General features: G+C 39.4%; 1 protein-coding gene and 1 non-coding gene across 2 annotated transcripts in view; one reads left to right on the top strand and one right to left on the bottom strand.

Moving 5' to 3' along the window:
• Positions 1 to 18,065, bottom strand: part of Tafa1 (TAFA chemokine like family member 1) — a 479,506-nt gene that overhangs the window by 75,452 nt on the left and 385,989 nt on the right.
• LOC117715909 (U6 spliceosomal RNA) lies at positions 3,174 to 3,275 on the top strand. Its single transcript, XR_004607693.1, has one exon. It is a non-coding gene; the product is annotated as a U6 spliceosomal RNA (small nuclear RNA).

The following is an 18,065-nucleotide window of genomic DNA, read 5'->3' as shown; positions in this document are numbered from 1 at the left end:
AGGGAAACATCAATTGGCCAAAGCCACTGGAGAAGGAAGCCAAACAGCATCACAGTTGCTGTGATGCACGCAGCCAAACATTAGACTGAGCATGGGGGGGGGGGGGGAACTTCAATGGAGAAGTTAGGGAAGGACGAAAGGAGCTGAATGGGTTTACAATCCCATAGGAAAAACAACACTATCAACCAACCAGACCTCCTAAAGCTCCCAGGGACTAAACCACCAACCAAAGAGCACACATGAGGGGACACATGGCTCCAGCTGGGTATGCAGTGGAGGATGGCCTTACTGGGCATCACTGAGAGGGAACCCCTTGGTCTTGCGGAGGCTTACTGGTCTAGCATAAGGGAATGCTAGGGCACTGAGAGGGGAGTGGGTGGACAGGTTGGGGAGCACCCTCATAGATGCGGGGAAGAGGGGGGAGGGGACAGGAGGTTTGTGGAAGGGAAACTGGGAAGGGGGATAACATTTGAAATATAAATAAAATAACCAATAAAATGAAAAAAATAAAGAAATTCTTCTAAATAAACAATAAATGCTGAGCATGCAAACCCGTAGACTGAATTATCATTACCTCACAACAACACTATAACTCATCACTATACCCTTCAACATTTTCTCTTTATCACCAGGGCAACCTCATCACAAGTCTTCCTAGCATCCTATGCTATGTGTTTCTTGCTTAGATCTAGGAAACAGGAGAAGATGGAAGAGGAATAGTAGCCATTACTCTCTGGTGGAATTTTCTGACAGACAGTTCAGAGCATCAACTTGCTGAAGCACTAGAGAGTTCCTACGAGGCTGAGATAATGGGTACTGGCTTCCTTAACATTTATGGGCTCTTCCCAACCAATCAGTCTGATATTCAAGGCAGTGGGGACCATTGACTTGGATGGGTTCACAATTACTTCAAGGTTTCTTTGAGTGTGGGTAACTATTTAACTGTTTTCTCCTTCCCCCTGTCCTAGCCCTCTTGTCAGATGTCTACCCATGGTCTCCATATATTTTATATTTATCTTATCAAACGACCTAGAGTGGCTTCCACTTTTCTATTTAAAGCTAAGCTGATCCACTACTCATCCCTGTCCATATGTCAGAGTAAACTATTACTCAAAGTACTCTACTGAAAAGTTACTATCACTATTTGACTGGGAAATCTTCAGTGCTTCTCATGTAGTCAGCTCTTAACTGTTTCACATACTTTTTTTTTGATTCATATAATTATGTTTTTGCATGTAACTGAGAAACTAGTAAGGGGATACATATGTATACTATGTATCCAGGTTCCAATCAGAGTGACTGTTCCCTTCGTGACAATATGATTCCATAACCAGAATTTCAATGTTAACATCACATTTTTATATTTCCATCCAATTCCCCAAGCTCTATTTGTGCATGGATAATTAGTTCTAAATAATTTCACCTCATGTGTGGCTTGTGCCTACCAGCACAGTCAAAACACTAATGCTACCCAGGACTCCAAGTATACTTCTGAAGGTCATTGTTTATGGTATCCCTACATGTGCTAATAAGCTTTCTGTTTTCCAGATTCAAATGATTCCAGATTCTAAACTACCTTAGACAGCTTAAGATATTAATTCCAAAAATTGAAGTTAAATGATTTCAGAACCAGAATCTAAATCCAAATTATCTAATACCAAAGCCAGTAGCCTGGCCAGGCACATTGTGGAGCTGTCCCTGCTTCTGTTCCTGGGGACAGTCATTATAACTGTTAGTGTCTTACTGGCTATCTATCTGACTTTTCAAAAAGAAAATGAGAGAGCCATTCTTGACTGTGAGTAGTAAATGATGCATAAATTGTGCTTTTTTTTTTTTTTCCTTTTACATGTTTTTCTCCTCCTGTGACTTTGAAATGCACTAACCACGTTGACAAAGACTCATTTGACACCTTGTGGAATTCATTTCAAATGATGTAGCTATTGATGAGTTGGCAGTTTTTAAAGTCATGCAGGCAGCAAACATATGTCTTTCTTGGAAAAAAAAAGGAGTTTTAAAGATAATGGAAAAGTGCTGATCATGTGGACCCCAGGTTGGATGCAGTTAACCGGGAGAAAGGCTTATAAATCTCAACAGCGTTGCCCAACCAGCTATGGATGTTAATAGGGGTCCGAAAGAGCAAAAATACTATAATTGAAATCCATGGATAATCTCCAAACTTCATTTTACCCAATTGTTTCAGTGCCCTCATGGGCAAGCCTTGATAGGAATGGATAACAAGCAGTCATGTGACTGATATGTGTTTCCTTTGCTCTTTCTTGTCCCAAGAGAACCCAGGTACAGGAATGCTCAGCTTGGTTGGAAGGGTCAGAACTGGGAAAGCAAACCAAGGAGCTGGGAAGCAACTTAGCTCCTCTCTCTCTCATATACAAATACAGTCTTTTCAACTTTTTGACATCTCCAAGTCAAATGTGTAACACACAGTCTCAGAGCCACAGTGTAGGTCTGAAAGAGAAACCTGTTCTTTATATGTCTTTTAGCCTGTATGCCATTGTTCTGTCACCTCCCTTCTAGTTTACAGGTCACAGATCACTATTTTATTTTGTATTATCATGGCATAAACAATGCACTTATCTTTGTTTCTCCTAGTTGGAATTAAGAGTTCTGAAATGATTATAAACCTAAGGCAAAATGAAATCTTAAAATCTTCTGCATTGGTCTGTGAGTGTGTTTGCCTTGCTCTAAGAGATACAGTAGAGGAAAGAACTGGAAGGATCTGAAGTTGACTCTCTTATAGTTTCAGAGCCTGGATGATATACCTCACAAGGGTCTTCTTGACATGTTGTGTGGGAAGGAGAGATAGCCTCCAGCCCAGAAAAACAAGAAAAGGACAGGAATCCAAATGGTTACAATGCCATCAATGTGTGCAAGGTGGGACCACATGACTTAAATTCACTCAGTTCTACCTTCCAAGCATCTTGTACTGAGAATTAACTTGCCAGCACATGGATTTGGGGAGACAGAGTATTTTGGGGGGACTCATACAAAACACAGCACCTCATTTCAGCTTGTTTTAGCTATAATGTAGTATCAAGACCTCAGAAACTAAAAGTGGCTTGCAGCGTTGGAGGAAAATTTAAGCATGACTGCACAATCATATCTTGAACATAAGCACAGCAAGGATCCCGTGTTATCTTTGCTATTCAAAAGACAGGGCGAGTTCTGGCAGTGCAGTTATTAAAATTGGAATGATACAGAGATTAGCATGGCCTCTGTATAAGCATGACAGCCAAATCTGTGAAGCGTCTCACATTTTTAGCTGGAAGTAGTGGGTCACTGTTATAACCCCAGAATGTGGGAGGCTAGAACAGAAGGAGTGTGCTGAGTCTGAGGCCAGTGCAGACTATGCATCCAGGTCCAGGCCAGACATGCTGTGGTGTAAGGCCCTGTCCAAAATATTAAACAAACATAGGGGCTATCCACTAAGTGTTTACCAAAACACATACACATGTATCATATACACATGTACCAGAAACACACAAATCACACCACACACATACACCACACAACACCACACACACACATGCCACACAACATATACAATGCACACACACATACATACTATTACCATCACCACATACATACAGACACCACACAAATACCACATATAAACAAACCATACAAATATCATATACATGCATACATGCACACCACACACATACACATACACACATAAACACACACACACAGAGAGAGAGAGAGAGAGAGAGAGAGAGAGAGAGAGAGAGAGAGAGAGAGAGAGAGAAGAGTATATGGCTTCTGGATTTGGGATAATCATTGACAAACAATCTGATTGACCAACCATTACTTCTGTTCTTCAAGGCTTGTTCTACCTAGGTCTGACATTTTGTTTATCTCTGCATTGCCAAGTTTTAACAAAAACATTAGTTCAAATAACCTGATAACCCTAAAAAAATCTATGCAACCATAATCCTTGGGGATGGAACCAAGTGGAATATTTTAAGCAATATTTGGCTAAGACCTTAGATTTCAAATGTGTGGTATTTGACAGGTCATCTACCATCTAATGTATCTCAATACCTCCAAAGTGGGTGGTATATATATATATATATATATATATATATATATATATATCCTATAATCATATATACAATGTATGCTATATATATATGTTTATATCAGGTTCTTATCATATATATGTTATCAGGTTATTTGAATTAATGTTTTTGTTCATATATATGCATATATAAACCCTAAAACATATTACTTTACTCATACTTTGTTTAACTTCCAGAATTTTAGGAAATATAAAACCATACCGTATGTCTAGAAATACCTGGACTGTTTGGTAGCTTGTTCAAGTTTGAAGCCTGACATATTCAGTTAAAGTTGCTACTACTAGGTAAGCTATGCAACACAATCAGTCCCCAGTAGACTGGCAGCTCCCAGTATTTAATATACTTGTTGGTGGTCTTGCCTTTCCTCCTCCTCCCCAGTGTACCCATTTTCTTTCGTGGTAACTGCCAGATTTTAGCTAGATGTGCAGTTTTCTGGTAACATAACAGTTTCTCTGTAAATGGATTCTTGTGACTAAATTAGAGTAAAGGAAAAAGTAAGAGGAAATGATTGTCCTTCAGGGAGAAGTCATGTCCTCTGCCATCTGTCTTTTCCATTGGTTGGAATACAATTGCTGTAGACATAAGTCACCCAGAAACTTTATCTCAAGTTGAAGCTTAGATCCAAATAATTTGTAGAGCACCAGTGATAGGTTTGTACTTTGTTTTCCTACTGTTGATACGCACTGGAGCATAGCCTGTCCTGGGTAAAGTAGGTCCTCTGCCTCTGTCTACCATATTTATTTTACATATGAGAAAGCATGGATCTGATACTTAAGAAACAAAACTGTATAGGATAGGGTGGGGAGGAAAGGAGAGCACTGTCCTTTTTTCTGTTCATCTTTGCCATAGCAGATCTGGTTATTCTAGAAGAAGTTATATATTATGAGCCTCACTGGAACTTTCATTGTTTGGATTAAACACTCCCACCTCTGTCTGTGTTCCACAAGGCCCTTTCCTTCATGAGCCAGGCTTCTCAATGGCACATGGACCATCTTATTTTCTTCTGTCTTTATGTATCAGACAGAAGCAGCTTCCTACGATTCTTCCAAGTATCTCATGCTCATCTTAGAGATTTGAGCCTATTAATATTGCTATTTATAAAAGAATTTTGACCCAGCAACATGGCTGCTCTGGCAAGGGATCACATCCAAACACCTTCTAGGTTTACATGGTCTGGCTGAAGTAGACATACCCCCAGTACACACCTTGAATCAGAAACAATGTAGATAAACTTTGTAGAAGAAAGCAGCCATGTTTGAAAGTGATCTAATTAAGGGGCAGAATGAGTCAGGACAGGATATGCTCAACTCTAATGAGAACAGCACACGAAAAAGAGGTGACTTAAGAAATAGAAAGAAAGATAGATAGATAGATAGATAGATAGATAGATAGATTTAGAGACAGAGAGACAGAGATACATGCATGCACACATGCACACACACACACAGAGTGAGATAGAGATAGAGACAGAGACAGAGACAGAGACAGAGACAGAGACAGAGAGAACAGTTCTACAGAGAGAGGTTGCAGGTAAACACAGAATGAGCCAGAGAATGGAAAGGAGCTGAAAGATCTAGGTCAGCAGAGGAATTCAGTCAGAGGCAAGAAAGTCAGTTTAAATCATTCAACTTGGAGAGGAGTTTAGGCCAGAATAGCTGAGTTGAACCAACCAGCCAGAGTAAGAAGAAATAAAAAGCGTGAGCTTATTCAGCGGTAAACCTCCAAATGACAATTACCTCAGGTGAATAAAAGATACTTTTGCAGCTATCAACGATACCAGTTAGCCTTTCTCACACATTTATTTTACACACACACACACACACACACACACACACACACACACACACACAGAATTAAAAACAAAATAAATATTCAATGTGTACATACTCGAAGAGGCCTGCAAAGGCCAGAGGCATCAAATTCCCCTAGAGCTGGAGTTACAGGTATGTCTCACTTTGAATGCACCATCTTGGAATGCCTTGGAATGCTCCTACTGTCTATCCCTTTATCTAGTTTTGTTTATCTCGTAGTAATGTCACTTTATGAAATTATCTTAATTTGATATTTATATGTGTCTTGCATTCACATTTACTATTTTACTTCCATTAAGTTGCGAGCTGAATGAGAGCCTGGAATTTTCATCTGTTTTCTTTACATGGATATGTCTCCACTGGCTATGACACCCACTATCAACAGGCAGAGTCTACTGCTATGTATCTGGGTATACTCAGTATTTAATACTGAACTATAACTTTTTTTGTGAAAACCTGGGATGCAAGACACTGATGAAAATCAGAATTCAACATGGAAATGTGAAACGAACTCATAGGCAACAAAGACGGAGTGGAAGATGGAGTAGAAGAGACATCCGGTCCAACAGTCAGGGAAAGGTTAGGAACAGGGCCAGAGAGAAAACCAAACTAACTTAAAAGTAAAACTCCCACTTGTGTGTCTACAAAACAGCCTAATCAAGATGGTGGAGAGTGAAGCCTTTTGATAGAAGCCTTCTAAATCATTGTACTACACGGCAAGCTGTTGCTGTCAAGCCTGAAATGAAACAGTGGTTTTTACATTATGCTCCAGGAAGTAGATGCTCACTAAATAAGTCCTTTAACTTTTCTCTGGCATCTATTGATTATATCCATAGAAATTAAGAGGAGAAGGCAATTAAGTTTAAAATTTAATAGTGTTCTGCTGCTGTTAATTTACTGGCAGTCTCGATCAATACGTCACCCTGGATAGAAATCTATGCACCCCATGTGCTAGAAAATTCTATGATGTCCTTTCAGCTAAGTTTATAACAATAACATGCAAGCAAAGACTAAGAAGCAGGTATTCCACAAAGCAGTGAAAAAGTGACTTTACTTGCCTGCAAGTATTCAATCCATATTTTAAAAGAGATCTTTTAGGTAGGAAAAAAAGAGATTTTGGAATTGTATTTACTTTAGTACCTGTCAATTTGGGGATTCACTAAGTGGTCTATATTCATCAGAAAAAGCACATTTTCCTCTCAAAAAGTGCTAAAAATATGTATGTGTCCTGGGCATTCATTTTGCTTGACAGTGACTGAGGACCTACCTGTGTTATGATTTAATCTGCAAAGTATCATTTAACATACAACTTGAGTGGATTAGGACACCACAAAGGCTTTCTCAGTTTACTTTGTGCCAACGGGCTTTCTCATGGTAAGATATCAGATCATACTCATGATAATTAGATAGAAGTAAATAAAACACTTCTTCCTGCAAAATCTACCTAGGATACCTAGGATAGGTTATATATTGGTTAGACTTAACTTTTATTTTCTCTAAATTCATGCAGACATATACTTATAATTATTTAAAGATACAGAAAAATGTAAAGTAAGCTTTGTTCTCTCTTACTTTTACATGTTATTCTACTTCAGAATTTTTTCAGGGTCTTCAGTAATGTAACTTATAATAATACAAATATATTCTGTCTTATCAAGGATTTACCATTTACTGCTACTGCACAGAAAATGTTCCTGGCTTTCACATTCTCTCCAATGTCTTGGCAATTAATTGTTCTAGGAGCAATTGATTTTCTTCAAAGGTGATAATATGTTGCATATGAATCGCCAATAGCAGATGCTCACCCACCCACTTTTGGCTGTTCATACACAACACATTATCAGGCTTGGTCTCTGTGTTTGGTCCTCCCAAGTGCTCTTGTGTCCCCAAGCTTGGTTCACATGGATTTCATCCTCTCGGCCTCTACCAGCCTCATTCTGATTATGTCCACATGTATTTTGTCGGTGCTTTTATGTACAAACTCAAGGAAAACTCAGACACTGTGAAAAAGAACAGCCAAAGGCAACCGAGAAAGCTGAGCATAAACTGAGAAGAGAACCAGAGGTAAGTGAAGGTAGACAGGGATAGATGCATGCAGAGACATAGGGCAGCATAGATGGAAGGAACCACGCCAGGGGAAGAAAGGCTTTTTGTCTCCATCTTAAGACCAGATCACTGTAACTGCCATCCATTTTCATTCCTACTGACATTAGGAGAATATGTTGTTGGAAGATCGTGCTCTGTCTACCATTATATTGTCCACAAAACCCATGGTGGTTGTAGTTATGGAAGGACTACAGCAATCAAAGCTTCAATTGCTCTTCACGTATTCATTCCCAGTAAGCTAGGAGATTTAGCAGTGGATGACAGGAAAAGCTAGAAACCATTGAATGGGATGGATGTGCACATATACATTATATATACATATACATCTGCATTATAGTGCTAAATATGATGTGTTTAAGATGAATAAAAGCAGACTCTGAAAGTAAGGAACCCTGCACTTCACACGCAAGCATTTGAAAGTATTTTCCAACCTAGACTGTTTCCCCAATCTCGTGTCTGAGAGAAAGGCAAACAGTGTAACGGCTCAGGATTTAAAACACTGCATCCCTGGGAGCAGCTAGAAAGCAAGCTAGTTCCAATACAGATTACTCTTGCTTATCCTGCAGTATAAAAGTATCTGAGATAGGATCAGGAAATGGCAAGTTCATCTGTAGAGAGAGCAATAGGGAGTTCTCAGTAGGAAACTCCAGCTGACTGCCTCATCCTCTCTGGTTGATTTCCCTGAATGTTTGTGAATCTCCAGCTTGATGGTGGTGCCTTTGTTGGCTCTATCAACCTGGCTCTTCCAGTCATCTCTGCTGCAGACCACAAACTCCTCATTTGTTGATGCTTTGTGCTCTCTTTGCTGCTTCTATCCACTAGTCGTTACCTGTTCATTCACTTTTGCCTGCTGTATACTTAATAAATGCACCCATTCAAAAGAGAAAAATAAGCTATCGTTCTACGGACTTTATAGAATATAAAATGCAGCAGAAGTTTAGAAGATTGGAGCTAGGTTATTTGTACTTGTGGCTGTCCCTGTGCTGGACTCTAAAAGGTGTTTATTTTTATTTATACCTTGGGCTACAGAGAACTATTATTTGAGATGTGTTTCTAATTAAAATATTCTTTAATTTGTTGAAATGATATGATTATCATTGCTATAAAAAATTTCTAGTACAGTGCTTCTGCAGGCATGGGTCCCAGACAAGCAAGAAACAGTTTCTGGTCAAACTCTGGGAGTGTGCTTTATTGGGTACCAGCCCATGTCTATGCATCAGAGTCCATGGTAGGAGCAGGACTGGGGGCAGCAACATATGTCAAGAAGCTACTCCTGGACCTGCGTTTTTGTATCAAAGATGTCTGGGTAAACATTCATTCTGCTTTTAGTTCCACTGCAGGGAAGGTGCAAACAGAGCTTTGGAGTCTTGAATATACAAATGAGGAGGTAAATGTCACAGATAGATACAGATTATTACCAAATGTAATACCCAAGAGTACAACTCAACCACTTCTAGTAAGGTGCTTATCATGTACCCTGGACAAACTTTGCTCTGTATAACACTAAAAGTCTGTCTTTTCCTTGGACATAAGTGACGATATTTCAAAATCTCCCTTTACTCATTAAGGAGCTCGCCCCACAGACTGTGTGCTGAGAAGAAAGATAAAATCCTTGGAGACACCTTCCATGAAGGAATAGAAGACTGTGGTCAGCAGACCTTGGGGATGGGAGGGGATGCTTAGAGCATCCCTTCAGAAGCTGTCATATCGAGATTTGGCAACATAAACTTTGTCCCTTATATATATCCCTAAACTTCACAAATGGATTCTCAGCTAGATAAATTTGTTATAGAGAGAATGGGTGACTTTTAAAAAAGCCTCAGTCTTTATTTCTTACAGAGACCAAACAAAACAAGAACAAAAAACTATCTTTATGCTTATTTCTTATGCTCATTGGGAGACTGGGTGGACAATAAAGCCACCACTCTTTCAGAGGAGGTGGCAATCTCTCAAAGATTTCCTTCTGATCTGCCTATGTAACAAGGCAGATGTCAATTACTGTGCCAATCTGGACAAAGGAAAGCATACCAAAACCACAGTCAAGTTCAAGGGTAATGAATGTAGCATCTTAATTAAGGTTTTCCAGAACTGCAGGTATCTGTGAATGCTGCATGAAGACTTTATCTCTATTTATGTATTGCTTTGATTTCACTGGGGACAATGTCATTTTATGAACATCTTAAGATGAGTGTTTTCTATGGGCAAATGGGGAATTAGGAAAAAACAGAAATGAGATTTCTTTGTATCGATCTTATTACTCATTTCAAAGATGAGATAATGCTTTCTATCAACTGCAAACACATTCATTCAACTCCCATAAAACCAGTACTAGTCTCATTTGATTCTGTGCTTGAACCAGGATTTAGTTACATTTACTCAATTCTCAGAATGTGTATTTTGCAAAAATGAAAGATTCAAGTTGGAAGCATTGCTTACTTCTCCCTATCTATTAAAATAACAAATGAATGAAATTCCTTGCTTTTGGACTTAGCCCTTGTGTGAATTTCTTTATTTCATTATAGACTTAAATTTTTGAACTTGAAAAATCAAGCAAAACCAGAAATTTCCAATGCTTTTTAAATAATTTCATTTTCTTAACCTGTCTGCTTCTTTTCTTCTTAAAGAAAGTTGCTTGCTAGCTCACAGACTAGGATCTTTGTCCATGCCGTGTGTGCAATGGTTTTGCTTTCTCTTAGGACTCATGTTTATTTTCCTAGCTCCTGCACTGGCTCACTGGGAATGATCCTGAGTTACATTTTGTAAAGTCATACCCATGCTCAGGGGGAAACTTATATTTCATGACCACAAAACATGATAAAAGAATGTCCTGGACTATTGCCTATGAGAAGAATTGTCCCCACTTTATCCATGGATTGTAACTGTTTCTTAGCATGACACCCATGTCTGCCCTTCTCTTTTACAACAGCTGATTCTAAAGAAGTTGCTTTACAAACCTCCAGAAAACAAATCTGTTTTCCAGGGAAATTTCAAAGATGTTACTATGTAAAAGAAAGTAATGCTTAGATTGCCTGTATTCTTTAGGAGTAGGTTATACAGGAAAAAAGGAAGTAAAAGACATCTTTATTCCACTCATGTAAGATTGTTGCTTAAGCTTTTCAAAGTGGCCTTCAGATGTTGGGTTTCGGGGGGGGGGGGTGGGCTGTGGAAAGCATCCAGAGACATTTTAACAGTTGTCTTGACTTAATTTCTTTCTTTCTTTCTTTCTTTCTTTCTTTCTTTCTTTCTTTCTTTCTTTCTTTCCTTCCTTCCTTCCTTCCTTCCTTCTTTCCTTCTTTCTCTCTCTTTCTCTTTCTTTCTTTCTTTCTTTCTTTCTTTCTTTCTTTCTTTTCAAGACTACTCTTGCAGTCTACAGATCCTCTAAAAATCAGAATCCTACATCCAAACTCTAGAAAAAGCACAAAAGTATTTATGAAACAAATAATTGGTTCTTCAAGAAAATGACAAGATAGACAAATCCTCAGTCAAATTAGCCAAAAGAAGGAGGGAGAGAGGGAGGAAGAAGGAAGGAGAGAGAGAGAGAGAGAGAGAGAGAGAGAGAGAGAGAGAGAGAGAGAATGCAAAGTAATATAATTATAGCTGAAAAAGAAACATTGCCACAGGTATCAATGAAATTCAGAAATGAAATCTCAAAAACACACTAAAAACATATATCACTTAATTTTTAAATCTAAAAGAAAGGGATGACCTTGTAGGTACAACTGACTTATCAAAATTAAACTAAGATGAGATCAGTGATTATAAAAGACTTATAATAAGCAATAATATTGGTGTAATTAAAAAATCTGGGTTTACTGCAGAATTATGGTTTTTATTTTGATACTGGGATTGAACTGAGGACTATAGGTTTTCTGGGTAAGTCTCATATCACTGAGCTACATCTAATCCTGACCTAATTGCTTTAGAGAGATGATTTAATTTTCCCAAATCCTTTTAGAGATAACACAACACTGGACCAGTAAGTAGACCTTGGAAAAACAAGTTATAGTTTTGGCTTATCAATTGTTCATGTTCTAATTCATAACATATTCTGTAGTAGTATGTGGGGAGCCAACAGAAGGCGGCTCTCATCCTTGCAGCCATCTTGAGCCATATACCCTGATAATAGACTTGATTATAATAGCCTACAACAGCTGAGCACACTCTGATAACATCTTGTTTTAGATACCCAGGATTTTCCCTTGGGTGTGTGAGACTTAAAGGTGTGTGACTTAAGGGCATGACTTAGAGATCAGATTTAAAGATAAAACCTAAGGGCATGACTTAAGGGCATGACTTAAAGGCGTGCCTTAGAAGTGAGACATATAAAAGGCGAGAAGCAGACAGAAGAAGTCAGTTAGTTATTAGGCATTAGGTATTAGGCACTTGGCACTTGGAGGAAGAACTTGGAATTAGACATTAGCCACTTAGTACTTGGAAGAAGAAACTTGGAACTTAGAGGCACTAGGGACTAGGAACTAGGGACTAGGAACTCAAGACTTAGGACTTGGACTAGGAAGAGAGACTGAAGAATACACGGGATTGAATCACACTCTGTCTGGTCTCCATTCTTTGCATCCATCCTCACTCTCTCTCTTGCTGAACCCCGACCCTCAGACTGGAGCAGTTTGGAGCAGTGCAGGCTCTAACAATTTAACCCCCAAGGCTTTTGGCAGTGTGGGTTCCAACATTGACAGAGTGGTCTGAGACATTTTGGCCCCCAAACGTGGGGCAGAGAGGTCTTAGACATTTTTAGTGTTCAACGTGGGGCAGCTCAGGCTGCAACAGTAGTACAATGAGACCATGTGGTTAAATGTTTTTAATCTGCCTCTCCTGATCTATAAGCAACAGAGTAAACTGTTTAGAAGCATGGTCCCTGGAACAACACCATCAGAACTACCGAAAATGTGAACAACAAAAAAGACTTATAATAAGCAATAATATTGATGTAATTAAAAAAATCTAGGTTTTGCAAGATTTTGTGTCTCACTGCTATGTGCATTCTAAAATAGCCATAAATATGTAGATATGGAAGCAGCATGATGGTTACCATAGGCTAAGTGACAATATAATCAAAGTATGCACAATTTCCATGAGATCTAAAGAATAAGTTCAAGAGATCTATGTTACAATATGGCAACTGTGTTAATAAGAATATATTGCATTCTTAAAAATCATTAATCAGTTGCTTTTGCACCTCCTCCAAATCTTTAAATTTGTGAGGTTAATTAGCTACATTTAACCATTCTACCACACATACATATTTCTAAACAGCATGCTGTAGATGATAAATAACAAATAACTTTTGTCAATTAAAAATAAATGAATACAAAGAAAACAGTTACATATTCCCAGCTTTCATCTCAGCCTTCTGAATCTGGAATCAGCATTAGGGATACAGCTTTTAGGTAAACATTCTTTTGGTCTGTTACTATGTACTGGAATGCTAAATTCTGTACCTGAAGGTCTAGGCCTATGAGTGAACAAGCTTGACAAGCTTTTGTTGTGCAAACCTTGTTCCTTGATTTAAAACTACCAATTAAGTAAAACTGGCTACAGTCAATTACTGGAGGGATTAGAGGTGTGTGGGAGGGAGGGGTTGAGTTATCCAGTTGGGAGTGGAGAAGAGAGAGACCAGGAAGGAAGGAGGAGGAACTGGAGGAGAGGAGAAGGGAGGGTAGGGGAAGGGAGGGGCCACAGTGAGGGGAGATGGATCATAAACAGGTAGTTCTGATGGTGTTGTTCCAGGAGAAACACCAAGTATCTAACAGCAAGTATCTGAGGTACACAGCTGGGAAGGTAGGCAAGTCAGTAGTTAGAAGAGTAGATTAGGGGTTACTCTTCAGTAATTATCAAACTCAAATAAAATAATCATAGTCTGAGTCTCATTTATCTGTAAGCTAGTCAGAGATAAGTTTAGATTGGTTATGCAACAATTCTTGAGTGCCCTTTGTGTGTGTGTGTGTGTGTGTGTGTGTGTGTGTGTGTGTGTGTATTCCTCTCCCTCCCTACCCTCTCTCTGTCTCTCTCTTTCTCTGTCTCCATTTTTTTCTGTTATTTGCACTGCCTGTATGTCCCCTCCTTCTCCCTCCTCCACTCTCATTTTCACACAAAAATCTCACCAGGTAGCCTACCTAGGCTAGCTTTGACTTCTTGAATTCTCAATCCTTCTTTCTCAGCTTTGTGGATAAGATCTTAGCAATTGCTTACAAACTCTACTGAAGCTGTACACAGGGGTAGTCGTGGGGAAGTATGAAGCAAAGCAGCAGTCTGAAATAGTAGTTGCTATGGACTGGCATCAACAATAACAAAACACTGTCACTAAGCACAGGTAAGGGTGGATAGAACAGGGCCCAAACTGCTCAAGATCCTCAAGTCCTTTCAGAAGCTCAGAAAAGGACTTCAATGTCTCTATTAACCTGTGTCTGGGTTTCAACAATGGAACGCAGTGAATGGACATAGCAGCTGGCTTCAGAGATCAAGGCTCAGCAATAAGGATGTTTGAAATAGCTGACCTTGAGTTCAAAGACAGCAAGAAAGACATTAAGACCACTGGGAACAACTGAGGGGTGGGTGAAGAGAGGGATCAAGGTGTTTAGAACCAAGTGACAGTACAGACAGTTCATATATGGGTAGAACAGGCAATGTTTAAAGACACAGATGACATGTATTGGTTCTGTTTCTTACAGATAGAGTGGGACAGCCTTACAGAGCTGCCTTTATTCTTGCTTAATTGACTAGTCAGCTGACTAGCTGACACCTGCCACACGTTTTGAAGTTACTGACTGTTCCTTTAACACCACAGCTGCTATTTTGTTCTACATTTTCGTGGATCCTATTGGTGGAGAATGCCTGTCAACGGCTCTCCTAAGCGATGTGTGAAGAGTTCATTTCTCATTTCAGTCCTTCTGATTAAGACGTTATTTACCATATTTACCAAGCAGTTCCCAAGGACTAAGTTCCAGGGTGCCAAGGCAAGAGGTCATAGAGAGCCACTCGTGTTTCTGTCAATACATAGTAAGCACATGGAGGTCTGTGGAGAATGGTAATGCTTTGGCCACAACAGTGCCCTTGTAGTTAACTGTCATTTGTATCATGATATTGGTGATCAACATCCCAGGAATAATGAGTATCAAGCCTGACAAATAGTAGCTTAAAAATTATCAAGCACAAATTTGACATATTGCTGTTTGTCAAATTATTCCTATGCCAGATGCTTACACAAAGTTTGCTGCCCATTGCCAAATGGCTTTGTTGCACATTTCCTCATTAGATGGAATTGACATTCTTCACAGATACTCGATCAAATGGAATTAATGACCACGAGATTCATCTTGGCATTCTGCACCGCACCTACCATGTCTGTTGCCACTCCACACCCCACTCACCTGCTGGTTCGGGCTCATCCTTCTCCTGTGGATATGGAAGGCACTGGAGTTGCCGAGAACAGAGCTACAGTTTGCATTTTGATCAGAGAAAGAGAGCAACTGTGTGTGGCACCAAGAGGACTTGCCTTTCTAATGTGCACCCTTCCTGTCATTTCTGAAACATGCTGCATTTTCAGATTGCACACATTCGCCCATCTTAATGTAGGGCCTGTCAATCCCCAGCACAAATTGCAGAAAGGCAAAGGACTCTGCAATGGCTCCTTTGTCAAGACAGAGTGTTTGGGACACTACATCTGACCCACTCAAACCCCATCATTCTTCAAAGAACTCAAAAGCCTTGAGTCTGCCGGTGCTCAAGGTCAGAAATGCTCTTGTCTCAAGAGATTAATCCATTTCTCTCCCAGTCTTAGTGAAATAACGCATTGCCATAGCAGCCAGAGGGAGGGGAAACGAACAGCTAGATATGTGTACTGTTTCAGATGAAAATATATCATCATTCAAACAAGAAATATGTGAGCTCATGATTGACAGCTACAGTATTCAACATTTACAATTCCCTCTTCAGGGATACTCAGCATCGATTGAAACAGAATGCAGTGTTTAGGAACTACTCAGGGGGACTTTCAATAAAATGCTTCAAGTAATGATTGTCCGAAGCTTGCTAGACACTTTGTAAATGTCAGAAACACATTAAATATGTTAAATGAGCATGTCTAATATCCAGAAAACAACACGAGTGACTTACAATCAATTTCACACATGCCTGGGAATGTCTCCCTGATGCAAGACAAAAAGGTCCTCTTTGACCACAGCATACTTACCCCAAGTTTTGGTCCTGGCATAGCATTCATGAATCTGCTCATCATAAACTGTGGGAAACTTTCTTGGTGTTAAATAGATATGTTTGGGGGCTAAATAAGAGTTTCAAGTTTAAAATGCCTTTTACGGTTGAGAAAGGATTAGAGAAGATGTCATGCTGAATTAACAGTAGATAAAAAGAGGTTACTGCACACCTTAAAGTTAAAAGACTTCTGGCAATATCCTTACATCCCTCCAGGACCTTCAGACCTTCATCATTCTTGGCCCCTTCATCTCACTCATAGGTCTTCTTGTGTGTTCTGGGAAGGAACCACCAGATCACCCATCACTCAGATTCCTTCTCTGTCAAGACCATGTATGTCTAAGAAAATCTTGATAGTAAACTTCCACTGAGCCTGTCTTATTACCATAACACATATTATTCCTAAGCTTGAGCCACCAGTGGTCCTATTATATCTGTGAAGTTTTTAAAATATTTATTTTTTTATTTTATGTGTATGAGTGTTTTTCCTGGATGTGTAGGAATACAACACATGCATTACAGTACTTGGATTCCCTGGAACTGAGTTTACTTAGTTCATATATACGCTGTTGTTCATATGTGTATATCTGCACATGTCTCTAGGATTGATAACTTGAGACTGGACAACCAAAAGACTAACAAACAACCCTCTTATTTTAGTAGCCAATGATTATTTGTAAGTCTTCATCTTGTCTTCTGTGCTCTTACAATCTTTCTGTTCTTCCTTCCTTGATGATACCTGAGCTTTACCCATAGTCTCTGGACTTGGATTGTAAACGTATCTGTTGGGGCTGAGAACGCCATAGTAAGTTGTTCTTAGAAGTTTTAGCAGCTGTGGTTTCCGGGAATGGTCCCTGTCTGCTACAAGAAGAGGCTTCTATGATGAGGGGTGAGAGTTACACTTTTCAAATTGGATCTGGGCACAGGATGAATGCTCCATACAAGGGCTGGTGGTTGGATGTGGTGCAAGTGGACTAAAGTAGGTCAAGCTGGCCAGACTGGACTGGCACACAGGATATGCAACTGACACTTAAGCTTAGGGGTTGGGACAGATGCAGACAGGACTGACCAGACTGGTCTGCAACCAGATTGTTCTATTAAAGAGAGTAAAATATATAGGGCATAGGATTGTGTCTAGAATGTTGGAAGGGTTACATGATCATTATTATTTTCTGGCATTGTCCTATAGCTCCATTGAAAGTAATCAATGCTAAAGAGGGAATTCAAATTTCCAAATAGTGAGCCTCACATTCTCCATCACTTAACCATACTTGATGCTTCTTAGAAATCCATTTATTTATCTTTTACACTACCTACACATCTGGATTCACTTCACTCTTATTTGGTTACTCTTTTTTTTTTTTTTTCAGTTCCATTTTCTTGGATTAATGTGCTGTTGTCTAGGCATTTGTCTATGAGAGTTTATAAACTTCAGGCTCACTGAGAGATGGGATTCATTCCCAAGACCTTACCTATCAACTGACTAAGGCTGGTTATTTAATCCCAAACCTTTAACCCAAACACATCTGCTGGTTTGACACTCACATCCTTAACTTTCTGTTTAACATTGATAACTACAATTATCCTGAGTTTACTTCCAGTTTCACCTGTTCTCCCAAAGGGCATCTTCCTTACTACAAATCGGTCTTTTCTTCCTCAATCCCCATGGTAGCGCCCTCCAAGAAAAAAACTAGGAAGCAGGGGACCCCTCCTGACTCTCTTAGCCTCAATGCAAAAGAAACATGAGTAGCTAGAGTTCTTATCAGCAAGAAAGTAAATATGGTGTCTTCTATTTTTCTAAAAACACATAGAACTTTTGGGATTT

Source organism: Arvicanthis niloticus, chromosome 9 (genome assembly GCF_011762505.2).
Source record: "Arvicanthis niloticus isolate mArvNil1 chromosome 9, mArvNil1.pat.X, whole genome shotgun sequence".
In the NCBI taxonomy this organism is placed as follows: domain Eukaryota; kingdom Metazoa; phylum Chordata; class Mammalia; order Rodentia; family Muridae; genus Arvicanthis; species Arvicanthis niloticus.
The sequence above is the reverse complement of the archived record's forward strand: the minus strand, read 5'-3'. Positions and strand labels throughout refer to the sequence as shown.